At 42.5% G+C, this 23,388-nt stretch overlaps 1 pseudogene across 1 annotated transcript; it reads right to left on the bottom strand.

Moving 5' to 3' along the window:
* Nucleotides 1-2,523: 2,523 nt before the first annotated feature.
* On the bottom strand, nt 2,524-2,932 carry LOC307213912 (protein S100-A6 pseudogene; annotated as a pseudogene). The gene has a single exon. The product of its transcript is annotated as a protein S100-A6 pseudogene (transcript).
* Between the last annotated feature and the right edge of the window lie 20,456 nt (nt 2,933-23,388).

Below are 23,388 nucleotides of genomic sequence, written 5' to 3'. Positions count from 1 at the left end.
CCAGATAGTAAGTTAAACTAGCAATTTGGAACGATTTCAACATGTGCCCTCATTTGCTTTCCTAGGGGTCATTTGAGTCACTGGAGCATCTCAGGTTCATTTTGCAGGTCATCATAACTTGCGTAATCAAACTGGAGTTGCATAACTAGTGTCATTTTCACTGTCTTCAAATATATCAAGGGCTGCCACAAGGAAGGTGGAGCAAACTTGTTTTCTCCTGCTCTGGGGGAGTAGAATTCGAACCGATGGTTTCAAATTACAAGAAAGCAGATTCCAACGAAACATCAGATCAAACTTTCTGACAGTAGCAGCAGTTCAACAACGGAATGGACTCCCTTAGGAGCTTGTGGACTCTCCTTCCTTAGAGGTTTTTAAGCAGAGGTTGGATGGCCATCTGTCATGGATGCTTTAGTTGAGATTACTGCATTGCAGGGCATTGGACTAGATGACCATTCTATGATTCTATTATTTTACACCCTACGTATTCTACTCCCTATGTATTTCCCATATAACCTCCCCCACCCGCACTCACAGGTCCTAAACTCCCCTTCTTATTCAAACATTGCCCTGATTACCAATCATTAACCTTTTTTATAAACTGTTTGGAGGTTTTATTACCATCAAGCAGTACAGTGGTACCTCAGGTTACATACTTCAGGTTACATACGCTTTAGGTTACAGACTCCGCTAACCCAGAAATAGTACCTTGGGTAAGAACTTTGCTTCAGGATGAGAACAGAAATCGTGCTCCAGCAGCAGCAGGAGGCCCCGTTAGCTAAAGTGGTGCTTCAGGTTAAGAACAGTTTCAGGTTAAGAACGGACCTCCAGAACAAATTAAGTACTTAACCCGAGGTACCACTGTATATAAATTTTGTTAAATAATAAAAGGGGGCTTATCATCAATGACTCCTGCTTATGAATGGTTTTTAGGATGCTTCAACTACAGATGAAGAAAGGAAGGCAAACCCTTTGTTATATCCACTTCATTTATCCAAAATCTGCAGTTAGTCCAAATCTGAAGGCTTCATCCACAAAGTAGTTAAGTTTCAGTAACTATAGTGCAAATCTAGGCCAGGAGCCAAGAGCTGGGGAGAATCACATGTAGGTTTCAGACAGCCCAGTGGGGTTTTTTTTTATTAAAAAAAACTTTCCCCTCTTTCAACAGCTGATTAACACTCCCAATCCTGGACTCGCTGAATTAGCTTCACTTGTGTGTTTTTTCTAAATCTTCTGTCAGGGAACTGCCATCAGTGCCAGAGGGAGAGAGCAAAATCCAGAGGGATTCCAGAGAACGTCCCGGGATTGGGAGAGGCAGCCCATCTTCTGGGGAAGAGAATCAGCGGAGCACCAGTGGAGAAGGGGGGCAGATGGGGGAAGCGGCGAGGCGGTCCCATGACTCCTTGCCAGGGACCAGCAGGGAGAGTAAGGGTCCTCCGCTGCCTACACCCTCCCTGCGCAGAAGGCTTCCGCGCAGAGAAAGTAGGAGGAGACTAGGCGTCAAAGATCTTCTTTGCTGGAAGAAGTTTAAGGAACGCCCACTGACGGATTCTGCCAGCGATTGATACAGTCACGGGTGAGTGGCTGTCCGGACAGAAAAGGTTCACTTAGGCAATACACCCAGGTGTTTGCACCGGCTTACGCACGAGCAACCCCTAGAACCATCACATCTTCCTATAAATTTCATTAAGCTGAAGTATTTCTTTCCCTGTATGGGGCTATCCTAGCTGGCTATCTAGAAAAATCACTTGGTGCATATAATATAACAGCTCATCTCCTCACAGGGTTGAAGCATAGATTTAAAAAATGCTCTACAACAGCCCATCCGCCCCAGATAACATGGCCATTCTGGCTCGAATTGATGCGAAATGTAGTCCAAAACATATGGAGGGCACCAGGTTGGCAGAGGCTCTTCTAATACCCATCTGGCTCACAATTGTCTTTCGGTGTTAACTTTACAATAGTGAACAGATCCCAGAACTGTGTTTGGAAGTTTGCCACAAACAAGCCTTCTCCGGTGTGTGAATTATAAGCGTGAGCTAACAGAAAAGAATCTCCAGGCTCTATTTTTAAACCAAATTATGTTTTGATCCAATTCTTCACTTTTTAATAAATGATCTACACTCCTGTTACTCAGATGCTAGGTGTTTTGGAAGATTTGGGGTAGATTAAAGGAAGTCCTTCTTCACGCAGTGCCTAGTTAAACTGCAGAACAGGAGGCTATGAGGGTTACCGACTTGGATGGCTTTAAAAGAGGATTCGACAAATTCATGGAGCACAAGGCTATCAATGGCTTCTAGCTGTGGCGAAGACTATGCTCTACCTCCTCATATTGTTATGGAAAGCATGAATTAGGCAGATTCACTGTTAAATGTGAACAGTAGTGAATTTCTCTCTAAACCCTGTGAATTTTAAGAACAAAGTACTCTACTGCTATAGTATTGGGGATCCAGATTTGGGACTCAAGGCTCGAAAACACATGAGCATTTATTTATTTATTTATTTATTTATTTATTTATTTATTACTTATTTACAAAACTTAAATTTTATTGGACGTGAAACCGCCTACAGAGGTATAATCCCAAACCACGACACCTCGCCCCACTGGGGTGTACATTTACAAACTCAAAGCTTCGTTGTAAATCATTGCCAGGGCACCCAGGAAAGTGACATATTCCTGGAAGTACACCACTTGGTCCCCATTGTGGTCCAGATCTTTCACTGATGCCTGTATCTCTGCATCCTGCAGTTTTGGTCCAATGGTGAGCTCCTTCTGTATCAGCTCCTTCAATTCCTTCTTGCTTAGGGTGTTCTTATCGCCATCCTTGCAGGCATATCTGTGGAAGGTCATAACCAGCATGCCAATAGCTTGGTCAAGAGGTGCTACCAGGTGAGAGATCAGAAGCAAGATGGTCCAGTGTGAAGTGGCAGGAAGCAATGAGGAAAGTGGTCACATGAGCATTTTATAAACACAAAGCTGAAAAAATGAGGTGGGAAAAGGAAACAGGTCCCCCCCCCCCTTTTCTCATTCTGAAATATTTTGTAGTGCAGAGAATGGAGTTTCTTTTACCTCCTACAGCACACATGTTGTGATTGGGCAAGCAGCACATCCCCTACTTCCCAGAAGCTCCCGTCATTGGCACTTAATATTAACCTGGAAGTTATCTTTCCAGGCAATGGGGTGAGTTATTCTAATACAGTATCTCGTATCTCTATAGATGCAATTGCAACCAACATTCTCTAAGTCACTAGTCCTCTTGAGACCATTTTGGTGGGCTTTGGCTTATTTTATTATAATCTTGGTTTGTGATTCTGCAAAGCTAGGGAGTTCGTCAAGTATGTAGAAACCATGACCTTATTTTGGTCTCATTTGTCTTCCAAACTGGTAGGCACATGACTTAACATAGGTTGTGTACCTCTTTGAGATTTTTATATATTCGTATAGAAATTATTTTAATAGATAATAAATAAATACATATACATATCTATGGATGTCATGGTACAGTTAAGCCATCTTACATCCCACATGTGTTAAGGGAATGTCTTATTTTCTCCACTGAAATCAATGGGGCTTTAAAGTACTTCACTTTGGAGAAAATGGATTTTTTTAAATAATAATAAAAAGTTCTTAAAATGTAAGCTTTTTTTATTGTTTCACTGCCCTTTTCAGACACTTTCATCACAGCTAAATTTCTTCAGTTATGCCTTGCCTAAAACAAAAACCATTTTTTTAAAAAAACCCTCTTTTTTTCCAGCAACATGTCTGCACTTTTTTACACATACTTTACAAGGCAAATTTGGCATTCATTTCACTTGCATACCCTAATGTGGGCTTATTGAAGGCAGGTGCACACTTTAATATATATGGGCATAGGGACCCCCTTCTAGACAATAAAACACTGGCACGGCCAAGCGCAGAATATCTGCTGGATTTTATTTGTATGCCTCAAAACCACAAGCGTTTCTTAGGCGCTACAAGTATGACAGAGTCAGAACAGAATTCCTGCATTATACATGTACCATACTAAATTTACCCATCGGCATTTTTTCTTCTTGTATGTTGTTGTGGTGTCCCCTTATTTTTTAAAAGAACTGTCAACAAAGCATCACACCGCTATTACCATCAAGGGAGGGTCATTTTACGACACACAGTATAATGAAGCAGCATTAGTTAACGCTATTTCTTTGAGTCGCCTGGATGCGAAGTGAATCATCCCAAACAGTGTGGCCTGCTGGAGAATTATTGCTCTTCATTAGCACTAAATCTTGACTCGTAAAGTGAGAAAATATCGCCCCAAATAATAAAGCAATAAAGGTCTATGTCACAAATGGAAATGGACAAACATGCAAGCCAAATGATCAAAGAGTTAAGAATTTAACAGGAAACAAAACACCCGGATGATGGGTGAAACTGTGGGGTGGGGGTGGGGGACATACTGCAACCAGTACAGCATCCTTAACAAGCGTGTGCAAGTTTCGAAGGACAGTTTCGCCTTCACTGCATCACCAAGCGGAAGACTTTTCCCACAGAGGAATAAATGGCAAAATATATGAGAGAATGTAAAGAGGTGCACTGGAGTCATCACCGGTGTAGGAGTCAACCCTGATCTCTGCCCACAGTGACAGAAGTTGCTTGGACAGGCTAGACCATGGGTAGGCAAACTAAGGCCCGGGGGCCAGATCCGGCCCAATCACCTTCTAAATCCAGTCCGGGAATCAGCGTGTTTTTACATAAGAAGAATGTGTCCTTTTATTTAAAATGCATCTAAGGGTTATTTGTGGGGCCTGTCTGGTGTTTTTACATGAGTAGAATGTGTACATTTATTTAAAATGCATCTCTGGATTATTTGTGGGGCACAGGAATTCGTTCATTTCCCCCCCCCCGCAAAAAAAAAATAGTCCGGCCCCCAACAAGGTCTGAGGGACGGTGGACCGGCCCCCGACTGAAACAGTTTGCTGACCCCTGGGCAAGAGAATGTCAGGAACTGTGTTAGACTGATTCCCCCAAATTGCCTGCCTGTGAGAGGAGAATGGCAGAAAGCTAACCAGGAAGAGAGCACCGCCAGACCAAAGGGAATACAATTTCTTTTCTTGTGGACAGTCTTGTTAAAGTTCAGTGGGTCTTCCCCTAACAGAAGACGTGTCTTTCATCTTCAAGGTGGCCTCCTGCAGACCCTCCAAGTGTCCCTTATTTTCCAGGGACATCCCTAATTTAGAGAAGCAGTCCTGTTTTCTGATTTGATCCCGGAATGTCCCACTTTTCCTTAGGATGTCCCTATTTTCAGTGGAGAAATGTTGGAGGGTATGCATTATATAGTTTAGTCATTAGGAAGCTGCCCAGTGTGGCTGGGGCAACCCAGTAAGATTTGTGGGGTATAAATAGTAAAATTATCATTATAGACTGGGAGTCCCTATTTTCATTGGAGAAATGTTGGCGGGTATGCTTCTGAATTTTGATACTGTGGGTCCTTAAACAAGTCCTCCTGCATGGATCTGTGTATTTGTATCTTTAAGTGGCTCCTCTTGATCTCAGATTTTCTCCTACATCTAAAGTAGGTGTGGAGCTATTTATAAATCAAGGGCTAGTTCTGAAGTTTTCATAAGGTGGTTTATACTGCATATTTGAAATCTGGAGGTGTTTCAGGAATGCATCATAAAACCACCCTCCATAAACTGTCTCTCAGGAAACAGCCATGATAACAGAGACCGTCAAATCTCACTTTAAACAAGTTAGCTTGTACCCCTGGTTTACTAAATTTCTGGAATATTTTACTATCCGAGCTGAAAATCTGTCCAATGTTTTGAAGTCTTATCAGCTGCATTTTCAGAAGCATTAAACTTATGCCTAGCATCCCGGCAATTTACGTGCTACATATTTCTCAGATTGCAATGACGCTCTTTTTCTCTATCTTATGATACAGTACCTGGTACACAGCAATAGAATTGTGTGAGGGTTTTCCCCTTTTAGCACTTTGTTTAAAGCAGCTTGTAAAGTGGCCAATCATTTCATCACACTGCATTTTCTTTCATTCACCTTTGATTAAAGCAGGAAAAATATTTTAAGCTCACTTTGGTATAGCACATTGCTGTATCTCCTATATATTTTTGGATACTTGTCTGCTCTGCAGTTGGGCGCCTCTTAAGATATTATAATCAACATTTGCATTATCATGATGGTTTCTGTCTATGTCTGGATACTTCTGGGTGCCATTTTGAATCAAGATGGCAGACAGAACCTTTCAAAACTGCACTGGTTTTAACCAAAGTTTGTGTTATGGTTCCTGAGATCAAGGAGCAAGTTTTTGTCAGTGTTTGGATGCATTTAGATGCCATTTTGAATCGAGATGGTGGGCTGAAAATAAGGGACTTTCAGAATTGCATAATTTTAACCACTGACTTCAAAATGGCACTGATTTGTTGGTTTCTTGGAATTCCCTTGCAACACCAGGTAAATGGCTGCATTTACCAAATGTAGGAATTCTCAGGAGCCATTCTGTTCTCCAGACAATGGACCAGGAAAGAAAGTTTGCCACAAGATCTTCCACCTTTCCTGCAAAACTCTACCTTCTGCCAAGGAGTCTGTTTTAAAACCAGTCATTCAGTCCCTTTGGTCGATGATGATTAAGAAGGCTTCTCTGGTACTTTCCACTTTTCCAGTGGCGTAGCGTGGGTTGTCAGCACCTGGGGCAAGGCAAGTAATTTGCGCCCCCTAACCCGTGGATTTGCGCCCCCAACCCTAACCCCCAGATGTTGCGCCCGGTGCAGCCGCCCCCCCTGCACCCCCCACACTACGCCACTGCACTTTTCAGTTATGTTTTGTGTCCCACATAACAGAAGAAGTTGGAAGACCAGCATCCCTGATGCAACTCTCAATTGTGGTCCTGAAAATGTATGTCACACACTGCTCTCCAACCTATATGCAGCAAGTCTGAATTTATTCATTCTATTTATTTTGCAAAAATTTCCTGAGCAGCATGCAGAATGGGTTTCAATTCCAAACAGGTTCATCTGGATTGTGGTGAAAGCACCCTAGAGGCAGTGAGAGGGAGACAGAACTGTGTTGACTTTCAGTTTCCCAAGAAGTCTGCAGAGCAGAGCAGTAGCCAATCAGCAGCTATGCTGGCTGGGAACTGATGGATGCTGGTGCCCAGCAACTTCAGCAGGGCACCACGTTGGCTACCCTTGCTCTACAGGTCAACACCCTTTCCCCAGGAAAGTCTCCACAGATGTCCCATTTTCACTGCATTCTTTCAGACACCATTCCTAAAAGCAATTTCTCTTCCTTCCCCCCTGAAGAATGTGTGCTTCATGGCTGGTGGGTATCAGGGGCCAGAGAAGCTTGAAATATATGGAAGAAGCAGAAGGAAAATCTACAACCATCTGCCAAAATTGCTATGCCTTTTGCCTTTAGAGAAGTGCCAGCTTTAGGCCTGGTTTCTGTATTGGAACATTGTTCAGAAATAGTGAAGATAGGAGAGGCTTTCAGCTCTTTAAAGTTGCATGGTCTAAATCAGCACTAGCTTTGTACAGAAATAAACAAAAAAGAAATATACTTGGGGCAAAATCCATAGTTTATTCCTGAAATAAAATCTTAATAAGGGGTTTCCCCTCAGTGAGTTGTCTATTGCAGCCTTAATTCTACTTGGTTCATTATTTCTCTTTGGAGAGATTAATCTCTGGCGTACTCCATCCTTCTAAGCATTGAGGATGCTATTCAACCATCTCCATCCTCTGTTTCAGGGCAGAGCAGGACCTTCCTCAACTTCCTTCTTCTGCTTGTGCCAAAAGACACAGGCCTCACCCTACGATTAGGCAGATGGAGGCCACCACTTCAGACAGCAGGTGTTGGATGGTGGGGAACTGTGTGTGCCTGCTGCCCGCTGCCCTTGTATGCTGTGGAAGAAACTGCCCTGCTGCCCTTGTCGAAGAAAGATTTGACAGCTAGTTTGGTTGACTTTTGTATATAGACTGGGGGAAGACGCCATCTTGTCCTTCACTTCAGGAAGCAAAATGTTTTGGCCTAACCCTGAATAGACATGCTGACGAAGTGTAAATCCTACTGCAGTCCCAAGAGGAAACGTCCCCTATTGTCAGTACAGTGGTACCTTGGGTTACAGACGCTTCAGGTTACAGACGCTTCAGGTTACAGACTCCGCTAACCCAGAAATAGTACCTCAGGTTAAGAACTTTGCTTCAGGATGAGAACAGAAATCGTGCGGCAGCAGCGGGAGGCCCCATTAGCTAAAGTGGTGTTGTTGTTGTTGTTTAGTCGTTTAGTCGTGTCCGACTCTTCGTGACCCCATGGACCAGAGCACGCCAGGCACTCCTGTCTTCCACTGCCTCCCACAGTTTGGTCAAAAGCTAAAGTGGTACCTCAGGTTAAAAACGGTTTCAGGTTAAGAACGGACCTCCAGAATGAATTAAGTTCTTAACCCGAGGTACCACTATACTGGGATCCTATGCCCCCAGTCCAATCTGTCCACAAGATATGGAGCAGGCTCATAAATGCTTTGGAGGCAGACTTTCTCAAAAGACAATACACCATGATGAACTTGGTTTATCCAGAACATATTAATCAAATGCGGACACAAGAGAATTGGTACAAATGCACTGTGCCAATTTGACTTCCACCTCCCATTAAGGTGCAAAGAGCACATTTGAGAACGCTAGAAAATAAGTAGAGAACCACTAGTAACACAAAGGAGGAGGGCAGAGTGGGAGCTTCTTTGCTTCCTCCTCCCTATGGAACAAATACCCCTGTGGCCCAAGGTCATTCCATGAGCATAATGGCCAAGTGGGGATTCAAACTCTTGTCTCCCAGGTTCTAGTCTGACTGTCTAACCACTACACCACACAGACTTCCGGTACAATGTCAGGCAGAAGAGGGTTAGGTGGGGCTAGACTGCAATTGATGGGGCAGAGCTCCATTTGTGCTAGCAGACCACTGAAAATAAACAAAAATGTTCCAACCCTTCTTGATGTGGACATATTGATCATGAGGCAATTCGGCCAACATTCTTTAAAAGCTTTCATATCTTTGATAAAATATCACTGGAACTGTAAGAATGAACTGTGGAAGGCTTTCCAAATGGCAAGGAAGGATATTTAGTTCTCTAACCATGAAAAGAAAATGTCAACATTTTTACCAAAGACACAAAGCCATTTCTTTCGTCGGTCTTTTTCTTCTTCTCCAAGTTCCTGACATGCTTAAACACCCAGAATAACCGCTCTCTGCTTTGGAGACAGGCAGGGAAGAAAGAGAATGATTTGATTTCTCCCCACAGTCTGCCTTCATTTCCTGCATCTCACATTTAAATCACAATGATGAATTTGTGTTAAGGTAATTACAAACATCTGCAAGCAGGACAATCTCGCAACCAAAAGAGATGGGGAATCACACATCGCAGTCTAATGCAAGCCACCATCATTAAAAAGAACTACATTAGTTTCTGACAGCTGAAGACACCGGGATTTTTTCCCCTTCCACTGAACCTTTAACAACTGGACACATCTCACAATCAAACGTAACGTTCAGAAAGCAGGTTCTGGTGAAGAACCCATCATGGTCCATGTCTCTTTGTTGTTGTTTAGTCGTTTAGTCGTGTCCGACTCTTCGTGACCCCATGGACCAGAGCACGCCAGGCACTTCTGTCTTCCACTGCCTCCCGCAGTTTGGTCAAACTCATGCTGGTAGCGTTGAGAACACTGTCCAACCATCTCTTCCTCTGTCGTCCCCTTCTCCTTGTGCCCTCCATCTTTCCCAACATCAGGGTCTTTTCCAGGGAGTCTTCTCTTCTCATGAGGTGGCCAAAGTATTGGAGCCTCAGCTTCAGGATCTGTTCTTCCAGTGAGCACTCAGGGCTGATTTCCTTCAGAATGGAGAGGTTTGATTTTCTTGCAGTCCACGGGAGTCTCAAGAGTCTCCTCCAGCACCATAATTCAAATTCTTCAATTCTTCAAAAGCATCAATTCTTCGGCGATCAGCCTTCTTTATGGTCCAGCTCTCACTTCCATACATCACTACTGGGGAAACCATGGCTTTAACTATACGGACCATGTCTCTTAGTCACTCCCAATATCTCAGCTTTTTGAGTTACAGCGGGGCAGGGATGGGGAACCTGTAACCTACAGGTGTTGCTGCACTACACCTCCCATCATCCCTTACCATTAGCTATGCAGACTTGGAATGATGGGAGTAGCAATCCAAACATCTGCAGGTTCCCCACCCCAGATGTAGGGTTAGGGATGGAGGAGAAATTTAATTCTGATTGCATTTTAATGAGAAATTACCTAATTTGCACTTCTCAGACCAATAGGCAAACTGAAACACAGCCGTGCTTCAAAAGTTGCAGTTCTCCAAATTTTGTGCTCTGAAAAGCAATTCTCCAACCAAACAGTATGTCCAAAAAATGTTGACAACCTGTTGACATCTAGGACCTGTTGCAGCAACGAAGGAAAAAGAGAAGGAAGGATCAGGCCTGCAATGGCCAGATTATGAATTCAAAACCTATCCATTCTGCTTTTTGAATTCTTTCTCAGAAAAGATTATAACTGGATTCTCCAGAGTTTCTAATATGTCACAGCTCACTGTCTTCATAAATTATCTTTTGAGCTGCTCTGGTTTGCTCTTTGCGCTTGAAGTTTAGCCTTCCCTAAGGAATCTCCTGTCTTCAGGTGGCATAGGGAAGCATCCATAATTTTGTACCCAAGTTACAAATGACATCCTGTCTTTCCCCCCTTTTTTATTCTTTTTTTGTTTATGAAAGATGTCAAAGTGTATGCCTAAGTATCTAAAAATATGATTTATTTTATTTTCTGTAGGAAAAGAACCTCATTATTTTTTAGAGCCTCTCCAAGGCTCTCTTAAATTCTGACAGAGATGTAACAATAAATCATAAAAGAGCCCACTCAAATGATTTACAGGTTCAAGCCCACATTGTGGTGCTTTGTGTCTCTTTAAGAACGGTGTGAGCGTATATGTAAGAGCCTTGAAATACAAGAGTTACCATGGCAATTATCTGTGTTTAGAAAGCAGAGGAGAGTAAAGTTCTGAGGAAGTGACCACAGCACAGAACAAATTAAACAAGCCTTTTTTGCAGGTCTGAATTATGTCCTGTTTCTCCTCTGAATGGTGGTTGGGGGGAAATAAACAGCTTAGCCACTGCTGAGAGAGGCTACTGTTACAACTGCTTTAGATAGATGCTAGTGAGCCCTTGTTCCCATTTTACAGACCGGGGAATGAAGCTCAGAATGAGTGACCTTCTCAAAGCAATTCAAGTGAATGAGACTAAAGAAAGTCTCATTCAAAATGAGATCTTCGCAAATTGTCCTACACTGTTGTTTCAAGGACAGCTGAGCCCTGGTTGGGATAGGATGCAGAAGCCCTCACCGATTACAGTTTTCCACTGCACTCGCCCAGTCATAAGCCTAACCAGTTCATGAGTGCTTTGAATACTCTAAAACAGGCATCCTTAAACTCTGCCCTCCAGCTGTTTTGGGACTACATCTCCCATCATCCCTAGCTAACAGGACCAGTAGTCAGGGATGATGGGAATTGTAGTCCCAAAAGAGCTGGAGGGCTGAGTTTGGGGGTGCCTGCTCTAAAACATCCTTTCCCAATCTTGGGTCCCCAAAATGCTGTTGGGACTACAACTCCCATCACCCCGAGCCAGCACAGCCAGTGGTCAGAGATGATGAGAGTTGTAGTCCAACAATATTCAGGGACCCAAGTTTGGGAAAGGCTGCCATGCAATCTCCACCAGTCTTCCAGGATGGGGGCGGAGCTGTTCTATTAGCTTTCCAGAAGGTGGGTCATTGTTATTTACTGGAGGTCAGGGATAAGGCAGCAGGGAAGTTGGTGCAGTGCCAACCTAGCAGTTCGAAAGCACGTCAAAGTGCAAGCTGATAAATAGAAGCAGATATTTAGAAGACATTAGAGGAGTCTCCGACCAGTTATATCACAGTACAAATACCGTAAGAAATCAATCAATAAAATCGCTAAAACAGCCAAAATTACTGTTGAAATGCCTAGGTGAACCAAACTGTTTTTGCCAGGCACGGGAGGGAGTGAATGCAGTATAAGCACCAGATGAGCCATTTAAGGGAGGGCATTCCATAACCAGGGTGCCACTACTGAAAAGGCCCTTTTGTCTATGTTTGAATGGCATACCTGTGATAAAGGAAGCATAAGGTGGCCATATCTTTTAAAGAGGTGATTCCTCCACTTCAAGGGTTCCTAAACTGTGGTCCATGAGCTCCATTCAGGTGCTCTGCAGCATGATTACTTTAAATACTCATATTGATTTTTACCACATTCTAATGCTTCTTTCATTTATCATAGTGTACTGGATTCTACAGAATGGAAATGGTTAATATACGAAAATACCATTTTTACAAATAGAAGCACTAAAATTCAATTAAAAATCCATATGAATAAATCTCCAGCAATGGTTTAGTATTTGAATCTGTGGTGGGGAACGTCTTGTTATTTTGTTAAGAATAAAAGCCAAAGGACTGGACGCAGCAACAGATTGGTTTGTGTTCTCTCATGATGCTATGCCGACGTCTGATGCTGCCACATGTGAACATTGAGGCCTAAAATATTTTATTGATTACTGAAGATCATGGAAGGAGCAACTAAAAAGGATGGATGACTTATGTCAGTAGAGTTTAAATGTTTGGAAATGAATCAAGGGCACTTACAAGTATTCTGAAGCTGTCACAAACTTCATTAAGCGTTCTGGTTTTCCTCTAGTGGCATCCCAGCCCTAATCATATTAAGTGGAAACATGATCTATTGATTTCCAAAGGGACCCACTTGCTAGTAATGCCTTTAGGCATAGGGTGGGAAACTGCTACCCTAAGCACTCAAACCACTGAGTTCAATGAAACTTACTTCTAGATTTATGTGTGTAGAACTGTAGTTTTACCATATTGTAAGCATGTCAAAAACGTTTTAGACTGGAGCCTAAATGCACTTTTATTATGGACTCATCATGAACTTGCAATAAGAAGTTATGGATAATAATAATAATAATAATAATAATAATAATAATAATAATAATATCACTGTACTTACACCCCTAAGTTCTGCAGAGCAATAAACCCAAGTAACATTGGTAGTGAGTTTTCATTTGGAGCACATGTAATAAAAATAACTGAAATTGCCTCTACTTTTCTAAGACAGCCTAAGGGATGCTGTCTGACACTGTCCTGGCAAAAAGCTTGCTATGGCTTTGTTCTTGGAAGGATAAATGCAAAAAAAAGCCTAGTTTTATATATAATTCAGGATATTAAAATAAAGGGCAGGGATTATTAAATCTCTGTAACATAGTACACAAATATGTTTGAAATTATGTTGCTTGGGAGATACAAAGTTAATGTTATCATTAAACTTCAAAGGGGGCATGAAAATTGAATTATACTGTACTAGTAAAACATTAGGGTTGTGATCTCATATGCATGTATCTGGAAGTAAGCCCCATTAAACACAATAATATGTGTACATAGAAAGCTGCCTCATATGTACACACTACACCTTTAAAGCAACACCTTGCCTCAAAGAATTCTGGGCACTGTTGTTGGTTAAGGATTGCTGGGAATTGTAACTCTCAGAGAGGTGAACTACAGTGCCCAGAATTCTTTGAGGAAAAGAATGGAAAGGAAATATTTTTCTATCTACAGGTAATTTGCATCTTGCATAGGGGTTACCTTCCAGGAATGGTGCATGTACGCAAGGATGCATGTACTCAAACAACCCGTTCGGAACCACCCTACGTGAGTCAGCTTGCCTTCCAGAGCCAGTGTGCCAAATGGGTATTGTTAAATTGTGGGTGAACATATCAGACGACACAGCGATTTCTCCAAAGCAGCTCTTTATTTGTAAGCTGGAACAGAACTGAGCTGAAGGGCTCAGTCATCCTACTTATATAGAGCTCCAGAACCTCGTTACTGTAACAACTTTCCAATCACTGACCGTCACTTTTGATCCTTCATTTGCATAACTATATACAGTATCCATCCAATCACTGAACGTCACTTTCGATCCTTCATTTGCATAACTATCTACAGTATCCATCCAATCACTGAACGTCACTTTCGATCCTTCATTTGCATAACTATCTACAGTATCCATCCAATCACTGAACGTCACTTTCGATCCTTCATTTGCATAACTATCTACAGTATCCATCCAATCACTGAACGTCACTTTCGATCCTTCATTTGCATAACTATCTACAGTATCCCCCTGCTGCCCCAGGGTGAGAACTTCAGTACATAACAGGTCTCCTCCCCGCTGCCCTTGCTAAGCAAGACAGAGAGCTTACCAGAGAGACTCTTGCATGGACTTTGAGAAGCTCTCACCAGGTCTTGCGAGAGCCTACCAGAGCCCGGTCAACAAGCGTGAGAGCTTAGAAGTTCTTTCCACACCGGGGAAAACCCTGCTCAAAAAATAGCTTTTAAGCTCTCTGCCTTCTCTGCATTTAACTTGTGTGATTTCAGCCGGCTGGCCTTCAACTATGCAAAGTTGAAATCGCGTGTGTTAAACACGCACAAGTTGTGTGTTACCTGTGCTTTGTATCTACGATGGTACAGACTTCTCCCTGTTTTAATTGAGTCAAAGAGCAGCTCAATTTAACTTTTGCCATGCTGCTGGCTTTATAAGTGGTAAAGGTAAAGGGACCCCTGACCATTAGGTCCAGTCATGACTGTCTCTGGGGTTGCGGTGCTCATCTCGCTTTATTGGCCAAGGAAGCCGGCGTACAGCTTCCGGGTCATGTGGCCAGCAGGACTAAGCCGCTTCTGGCGAACCAGAGCAGTGCACAGAAATGCCATTTACCTTCCCGCCGGAGCGGTACCTATTTGCACTTTGATGTGCTTTTGTTTTTGTTTTGTTTTTTTAATATTTTTATTAAATTTTCACATTTTATAAAGACAAACATACACACACAAAGACAAAGACAACACGTATAAAAATTTCATAACCTTACTTTCCTAACCCCAGTTCTTGACCTCCCCCCATCCCCCCTTCATACATCCTAGTTCAGTTACATTAACTCAGCAAATTCAAATCTCTCATCCATTGCGTATTATTACTATATCTATATATATATGTTTTTTTTAAAAAAAAAAAAAAACATTTACTTAGCCAGATTTTACTTATCCAATTTTCTTATAAAACATTAAAGCCTTTCCTAAGGTCGTCTCGAGTTCCTTCCACGAATTTCCCTTTAATCTTAAAAATAGGTCATAATAATCAAACACAAAAGTCATAAAGATTTAAAAACAAATTCTCCTTTCCCCCCCCCCAGCCCCGGTTTCTGTCCCTTCCAAATGTCCCCCCATCCATAACAACAGTTTTTAGCCTGGGTTCCTCACATCTGAGGCCTTTAAGTCCTTGTCAGTCTCTCTTTGCCGATCTTGTTGGTAACCCTCCTCATTGGTCCTCAGGTTTCGGGGAAATTTCAGCTCAGTCTCATCAGAATTTCTTCCATCCAAAGTACTTGACACCAGCTGCTGCAGAAGATCAACCAGTCCATACTCAAATAGGAAGCCCCAGTCGTATTTCTTATTTCTTTTAAAATCAGGTATTCCAGATGTTCCAGGGGCTTCCTCCCTCCTCTTTCGCATCTTTCGCAGATTTGTAATCCAAGGGTCTTCTTCTTTGTATTCTAACAATGTAGGCTTGTGGTTGGTAGTCTCCATCTGTACTAGCCCTTGCTCGCTCTCCCCCTGTTCCGAGGTTATCTCTTCTGATTCAGCTGCAGACTTTTCCCCAGTCAAATCCATTGTACCTTCAGCAGAGTCATTTATTTTAGAGTTCAAGGTTATGAGTTGTTTACTCATGACCGTAGTCTGCTCCTCCAGTTTTCCCACAAGAAAAAACATTCTTTCTAGCTCTGCCTGTAGTTTTCCATCTGCAGCCATTGCAATGTTTCAATGTTTCCCCTAGGGGGATTCTAGTTACTTAGTAATCTTTTCCAATAGTCCTTTACTTTGTTATTTCCCTACTTTGTTTCCAACCACTTTAGTTCGAATGTAACAAATTAAGTCCAAAAAGTGTTAAATAATAGAGTTTTTCACTTTCGCTGCCCGTTTGACAGCTCCTTTGACAGCTGTCAAACTCCTCGTTCCTTGTTCTCCAGCTCACATAAAAGGACACCCCCGGGTCTGGGGGGGTTCAAAAAAGACAAACTTCTAAAAAATCACTCTTACTCTCCAGCACACATCTTCTTCTGTCAAATTCATGCAAATCTTATCTTTTACAGAACACCAAGGAAAGAACTCTCCACCTTAGTTCTCCGATCTTTGCTTTAAATTTTCTGTAGGCAGGGGGGTGCGGACTTCCCTTTAGCACATCCCCCGATCGTGCCGAATTCAAGGATAAGCTTTTTAAAGTCCAAATTCTAATCTACTCACGGATTAATTAGAGTCCGAATTTCAGGGAAGAAAGTCAGCGGTCTCCGGCCATGGCTCGCGGCTTCGCTCCACTGCAGTAGCGGTCTACTCACAGCACCACGCCACTCCCCGTACCCTCTCCGCAGCCTTTAAAAAGGCTCTTCGTGGGTCGGGGGCGCTTTAGGTGCCCGCCGAGTCACCAGGTCCGCAGGCTTCCGCGCCTGCGGTTTCTAAGGGTCCCCGCGTCGCCGTCGCGGTGAGACCCGTTTGCAATGGAGCCGATTCCCTCTGGAGCTCGGAGGGAATCCGCCATTACTCGGATCGCGCTAACCCGGAAGTCCACTTTGATGTGCTTTTGAACTGCTAGGTGGGCAGGAGCAGGGACCAAGCAACAGAAGCTCACCCGGTTGCGGGGATTTGAACCGCCGACCTTCTGATCAGCAAGTCCTATGCTCTGTGGTTTAACCCACAGTGCCACCCGCGAAGTTGTCAATATTCATAATAAAGTAACATTTGAGGTTTGCCGGTTGCGCCAGTTAATACATGTGCATTAAATACACTGATATCTTATCTTGACCTTTCTCTTGACTTTAAAGTCATCTGATCTATTTATGCAAAGAAATTAGGATGGAATTCTAGGAGTTGGAAAATAGATACCGTTTTCTTCCAGAGGTCCTATATTCTCAAGGTAGAGTGATAGACTTCAGATCATCCTAGACCTGTTTTTCCTCCTTTAGGATACAGAATGTGTTCAAGGGAATGTTGTCCAGAAGTTTTTCCCATTTTTTGTGACTATGTACCAGAGTTGAGCTGTTACACAAGCTTATTTAGGAGTTAAGGCTAACCTGGGTAGCCCCATCTCCAATGCTTGCTAAGCACCCCAGTTCTATTCTCCCAACTTTGAGCACAGACAACTGAAAAGAGCTGTTCGTGTCAAGTGCCTATGCATAATTAGTTGCTTATCCAGTGTTAGAAACTCAGGTATATAAGCTAGCCACCAAATGGCTCCTTAAACCAGGGTTGCAGTCACCAAAATGGAAAGTCTAGTTGCCAGACTGCTTGAAAGCAGTTTTTCAATATGACTTTTGGGTTCCTGAAATTCATTCTGTTTGTGTAAATAAAACATAACAGATAAAATTCTACAGGATGTGTTGCTAGTGTGTGAAAACAGTCAAGATCCAATAAAGCCAATAAAGCGAGATGAGCGCCGCAAGCCCAGAGTCATCCACGACTAGACCTAATGGTTAGGTGTGTCCTAACTTTCAAATAGCTCTGTAATGACTTTTCATGTTAAAGGCAGCTTGGACACCTTGAACCTGTGTTCTCTTCAATACGTTTTTTTCTTAAGCCAATGTTTTTTCCACCTGCACAAATGAATTTATGGAGCATAGCATTGCAATTTACATAGCTGGTAGGCAAGCCAGGACAAAAATAAAAGTAAAATATCCGTGTACATAACAAGGAAAGTTTCCCCCCGCTGCTACTGGGATTGAGGCTTCTTCTCAGTTATGAAGAGAGGGGTGAAATAAGAGAACCAAGGCTGGGAGATATATAAATGGTTCCTAGGCGAGGTAAGCCAAGAAAATGATAAAGAAAGTTTTAAACTCTTTTGAGTATCTTTAGGGAGATTCACATTAATTGTTTCCAATTGGCCTTAATTGGCCTTATACTCTGAGAGAGTCCCATTTTTTTTCTAATTCAGAAATCGCTTCAGGGAGAGTTGAAATGGGATTAGTCATATATACAATAGTGCAGCATCCGCCACCATTGAGATTTTATTTTAATAGCTCGTCGTTGTTACATTGGGTGTAGATCTGCTGTAATACACAGTGGGTGCACTCAGGATTAATTGCTGGATGGAGCTTCTCAGAGGCTGACTTAGAATTGATTCAGGAGGGGATGCTGTGTCATTTCAATGTGTTTGAAAGTGCTACTAAGCTTTGCAGCAGGCTCAGAAACAACATGACCCTGGGTGTCAGTTTCTGGGAAGCTGCAGAAGCTCACTATTTTCTCTGCTCCTCACAAGACAATAATGTGTCGGGAAATTGACTGTGTCAAGTTGACCAAAACCAGCTTAATAGGTTTGAAGAGTCTAGAAGAGCCTTTTTTTCTTTTTCTTTTTTTAAGGAATGGGTTTTTCCCCCCTACCCAGCAATCCCAGCAAAGAGACAGACCTACTGTAATTAATGGGCCTAACTGAGCTGTGTTTGTTAATTTCACTGTTTCTACTCTGAGTAAAACACAGTTGAATACCAGCCATAACCTGTCATAAGCATTTGTTTGCATTTTCTGACTAGTTGATAAATAGATTTAAAAAGGGATGGCAGCAGAGAAGAATAATGAATGTCAGGTCAGGCCCATCTAACTTTTTTAATAATAATTTTCTTTTATTCTTATAGACAGCGTTTTCAATGTACGTTTCTCCCATAATTTCCCCCAGCTATGACTATCTATCTGCCCTGTTGTCTCCTTTTCCCACACCTCTTTTAATTGATATTCTTGATCCTCCATTTCTATTAATATTTTATAAATTTCACTGGTTTCCCCTTTACTGTATTCTTTTTTTCTTTATCTCCCCTTTTTATAAATTTTTTTTCAAATTTTGTATATTCTTTGCAATTCTTGTTTTCCCTTAACCACTTTTTTGTCCATTGCTCCAGTTGTATACAGTTAAACCAGATTATTTTACTTTCTGTTAGAGCTTCTCTTATTTGTTCTTTGCTTCTCATTTTCTCCACCCAATTCTTTAAGTATTTCCTTTTCTTTCGCTTCTTTTCCAATTTCCTTTTTAAAATTAGGCCCATCTAACTTAGCATTAGGGACGCGGGTGGTGCTGTGGGTAAAACCTCAGTGCCTAGGACTTGCCGATCGTATGGTCGGCGGTTCGAATCCCTGCGGCGGGGTGAGCTCCTGTCTTCGGTCCTAGCTCCTGCCTACCTAGCAGTTCGAAAGCACCCCTAAGTGCAAGTAGATAAATAGGTACCGCTTTATAACGGCGTTTCCGTGTGCTGCACTGGTGCCGGCTCGCCAGAGCAGCTTCGTCACGCTGGCCACGTGACCCGGAAGTGTCTGCGGACAGCGCTGGCTCCCGGCCTCTAGAGTGAGATGAGCGCACAACCCTAGAGTCGGACACGACTGGCCCGTACGGGCAGGGGTACCTTTACCTTTACCTTAACTTAGCATTCCATCTAGTAGTGGTACCCAGGGAGGTTTGCAGGCGTATCTCCAGTGAAGTACATCTTTTGCTGCTATTCCTGCTCAGCGGAAGTTTGGTGTTTTTTGAAAATGGAGGATCCATTTTCAGCTGGTAAGGCTCCAGAAGCACAAAAATTATCCATATATTCAGTATAAATCAAGTTGATACTTGCCCTTGCAACATCCTGCTGTGCTGAAAACTGATGTTGGCTCAGATCCTAACTTTTTCTTCCATGAATGAAAGGAGACTCCATTCACAGAAGGGCAGTTGAATTCAAGGAAGAATCCCCTTCCTTTTGTGGCAAGGCCCCTTCCACAAGTGCCGCTTTCCTTTCCTAAATGGAATGAAAAGTTAGGATCCAAGCCTCTATATTTATGGTTTTTTTAAAAAAAATCCATTAGTATTTTGTTCCCTTTATCTCATTGGTGGGCAACTTACAGCCCTTGGCCTAATTTCAAATGTCCTTTGCAAGCAGTGATTCTTCCCCATGCTTCTTCAAGAAAGGCCTCTCTAAGTTTGTAAAAATCATTCATATTGATCTGTAGCTTTATTCTAAGACTGTGATTTGCTGCAGCAGGGGTAGCCAGCCTCCAGATGTTGCTGGACTACAGCTCCCATCTTCCCGGACCATTGGCTATGCAGCCTGGGCTGATGGGTGCTGTGGTCCAGCAGGAAGCCTAGATAGCTCAGTTGGTTAGAGTGTAGTGCTGATAACGTCAAGGTTGCAGGTTCAGTCCTCGTATGGGACAGCTGCATATTGCTGCATTGCATGGGCTTGGACTAGGTGGTCCTCAGAGCCTCTTCCAGCTCTATGAGTCTATGAACATCTGGAGAGCATCACATTGGCTATCCTTGTGCTACAGCATGCCTACTTATTTCTCTCCTTTGAATAGTTAAAAGAAATTAGAAAGGTATGGTAGTTAGTTACTTATCTGGTGTTCCTGTAAATTTCAAGATTCTGTATTAAACCATCACAGGCATTGTGCCTTTCTCATACCTTTCTGTTGGATTCAGGCATATAATAGTGGAAAGGAGCCAATTACCTAAGCATCAATTCTTCAGTAATGCTTACATTAAGTGTCTGTCTACTTGCACTGTAATTACATCTATTATGCCAACAAATACCTACATACAGGTCTTTGGGGACCAGGTGTACCTAATGTGTAGTTGTTTTATCTACTGGGAAAGATACACAGATGTACTGAGGAATTTGACAAGCTTTGAAGTGATTACTTTAAACACTTCAACAAAACCAAATGTACACTCCAGATTTCTCGGTTCACATCACTGCATTTAGCAATAACATATCCCGATCTGGTTTTAAAATATGAAATAGCTCTGTGAGAGACACTTTCTCATTGTTTACTGATAATTCCATAATTATAGTCATTTCAGAGAGCGGTTCTTAAGTTCTCTAGTGTTCACCCAGGACTTGTCCAGTTAGATTCTTAACAGCTTGTGGGTTGTCAACAACTGCAAGAGTTAAGTCAGCATTTTTAAGAGGTGGGAGATATGATTATTTATTTTATGTACTCATCTGATGGAGGTGAATCAAAGCAATTTTTCAGAGGCCGCCTTTCCGACTGAGAGACCTGTATCTTATCACATGCACTTGTGTTGGGGTAACCAACTAAATATATATCCATTCTAAATCAGATCTCTGCCATTAAAAAGGAATGGGCTTGATTGTTGTAGCTTGGGAGAAGGGACTAGAGGTCAAGAGTACAGCTTAGTCCCCCTTAAAGACAAATCAATGGAGGGCAATCAAGTCCTGAGCATCAACATTCTGAGTACTCAGTGTCTTTGGTCAAGGAGGACGGAAAAGGCCACCTTCTGACGTTCTAAACAAAGATGCACAGGGCATTATCTTGCCTCTTCAATATCCTTCCTGTGTGGCAGGAAAATAAGAGGATTATGCCCCTCCTCAAACTTGTCCTCTGGCTGATGGGGGAACTCTAGGAAATGTCTTCCTGGGCTGGGCTTTTCATTCGACATGGCAGAGTCAAGACATTGCTGGAACGGGAGAAGGGAAGCTGCCCCACACAGCATGGGGAACCAGAGAGATAGAGACTACTTTGCATTTTTCTCCTCTGCTTCCCTACGGGAGCACATACTGGGGAAACTGGTAGGAGACAGAAGGATGCTTGCAAGGTGGAGCACTCCTTGTTCAAGTTTCCATTCAGCCAGCCTTGCCTTTTTTCAAGATACTCCATTACATTCCCCATTCTCCAGCCCTCCCCTAGGAACCCAGCACCCCATGTCCACTGAGCACTGGATTGTTCGGGGGTTTCCATCCCTCCCCACCCCAGTGACATTCTAAACAGTGTTTTGTACTTATGCAAACCTTTGGTATCATTTTGGCCACATAACAATCAACTGATAACGAGCTTGCTGTTTGTATATAGAAAGACTTTTGTCGTCCCTGAGCCCATACCTTTTCTCCAGGGCTATGGACACCCCAATTTTGTACTTACCAACTGCAGAGCCTTAGGAACAGAGGCATCTGGTAATGAATTAAAATCCTTCATCACCTTAAGCACACTCTGCCCCAAACACCTGGAATCCTTTTCTAATTGCTATAAATAATTACTTTGCTCCCACAAATTGTGCTGGTATTCTTCCAATTGCCATTTTTAAAAATTATAGCATGTCAAGGCTTTAACCCAGCCTTCCTTCGGCAACCTGATGCTCTCCAGACATTTTGGACTACAGATCTCATCCAGCAGACAGCAGGTTGGCAAAGTTTACTCATCTTCCTTGCTTATGAGCCATTGAGCACGTGTCGACCTACGCTAAATATTCTGCCCCTTGCTCATACAGAAACCTCGGGTGTAGTTCTGTGGTACTGAAGACAGCCAAGCACTAATTTTAGTCTAAATAAAGCTACTGCTCACCATATATGTCTGATTACATATTATTTTTGCACACTAGAGTAAAAAAAAAAAGTTGAGATATATTTAATGAGGAAAGCCATGAGCTAGAATTATTAGCAGCTTGCTCCAGCCAAATTCCTGAAAGCTGTACAATTAATCCAATATGCCATGAAGCCAAACAGAGTATTTATCCCAACTTGTAAAATTCCTTTAAGTGGTATAAAAGTTATGTTTGAGCAAATTGGGGATTTTGTGTCACTTTGATATCAAAGTTTACATCTTAATTAAAAACAGCCAAAATCAGTGTTGGAGGTCTTTCATATTTTGTTGAACAGCATATGCTGTGTATGTCATGTGGTCCTTATTAACTGAATTTACTTTCTTCCTACCCGAGCCTTGACCCTGCCCTGGGAACCTCATAATACATGGCGTTCCAAATCTTGCACCAATTTGCAGCTGCTTTTCCACTTGGGCACAAAGCATAGCTGGCACCACCATGTGAAAGCTGATCCAAACGTACCTGCACAAAGCAAGAGATCCATACCCATGATTGCATGCATCCCATAAGCATCGGGATTCCTGCTTGCTCAACAGGACCTTTCCCAAACACAGAAAAAGAGAAAGGCACAGGCGAGAGGGGAGAGACGTCCTGTTGAAAAAGTGCTGATAAGGTGCATGCTTAGTGCTGCTTTGGATATAAACCTATGGTGGTGGCAATGATGATGATGATATACGGCTTAATTGTTAGGATGACTTCTGAGCTCTTTGCGAGTATAAAACCAATTTGCAAGTTTAAAACTCATTAAAACAGCATAACAATCAAAAGAGTTGAAACAGCAATCGAAACAGGACATTTAGATCAGATGAGAGGGATGTCTTCATGAGCCGAAGGATTGCCAATACTGATGGGGCCTCTCATATTTC

This window comes from Podarcis cretensis (genome assembly GCF_951804945.1).
Source record: "Podarcis cretensis genome assembly, chromosome: 4".
In the NCBI taxonomy this organism is placed as follows: Eukaryota; Metazoa; Chordata; class Lepidosauria; order Squamata; family Lacertidae; genus Podarcis; species Podarcis cretensis.
The sequence above is the reverse complement of the archived record's forward strand: the minus strand, read 5'-3'. Positions and strand labels throughout refer to the sequence as shown.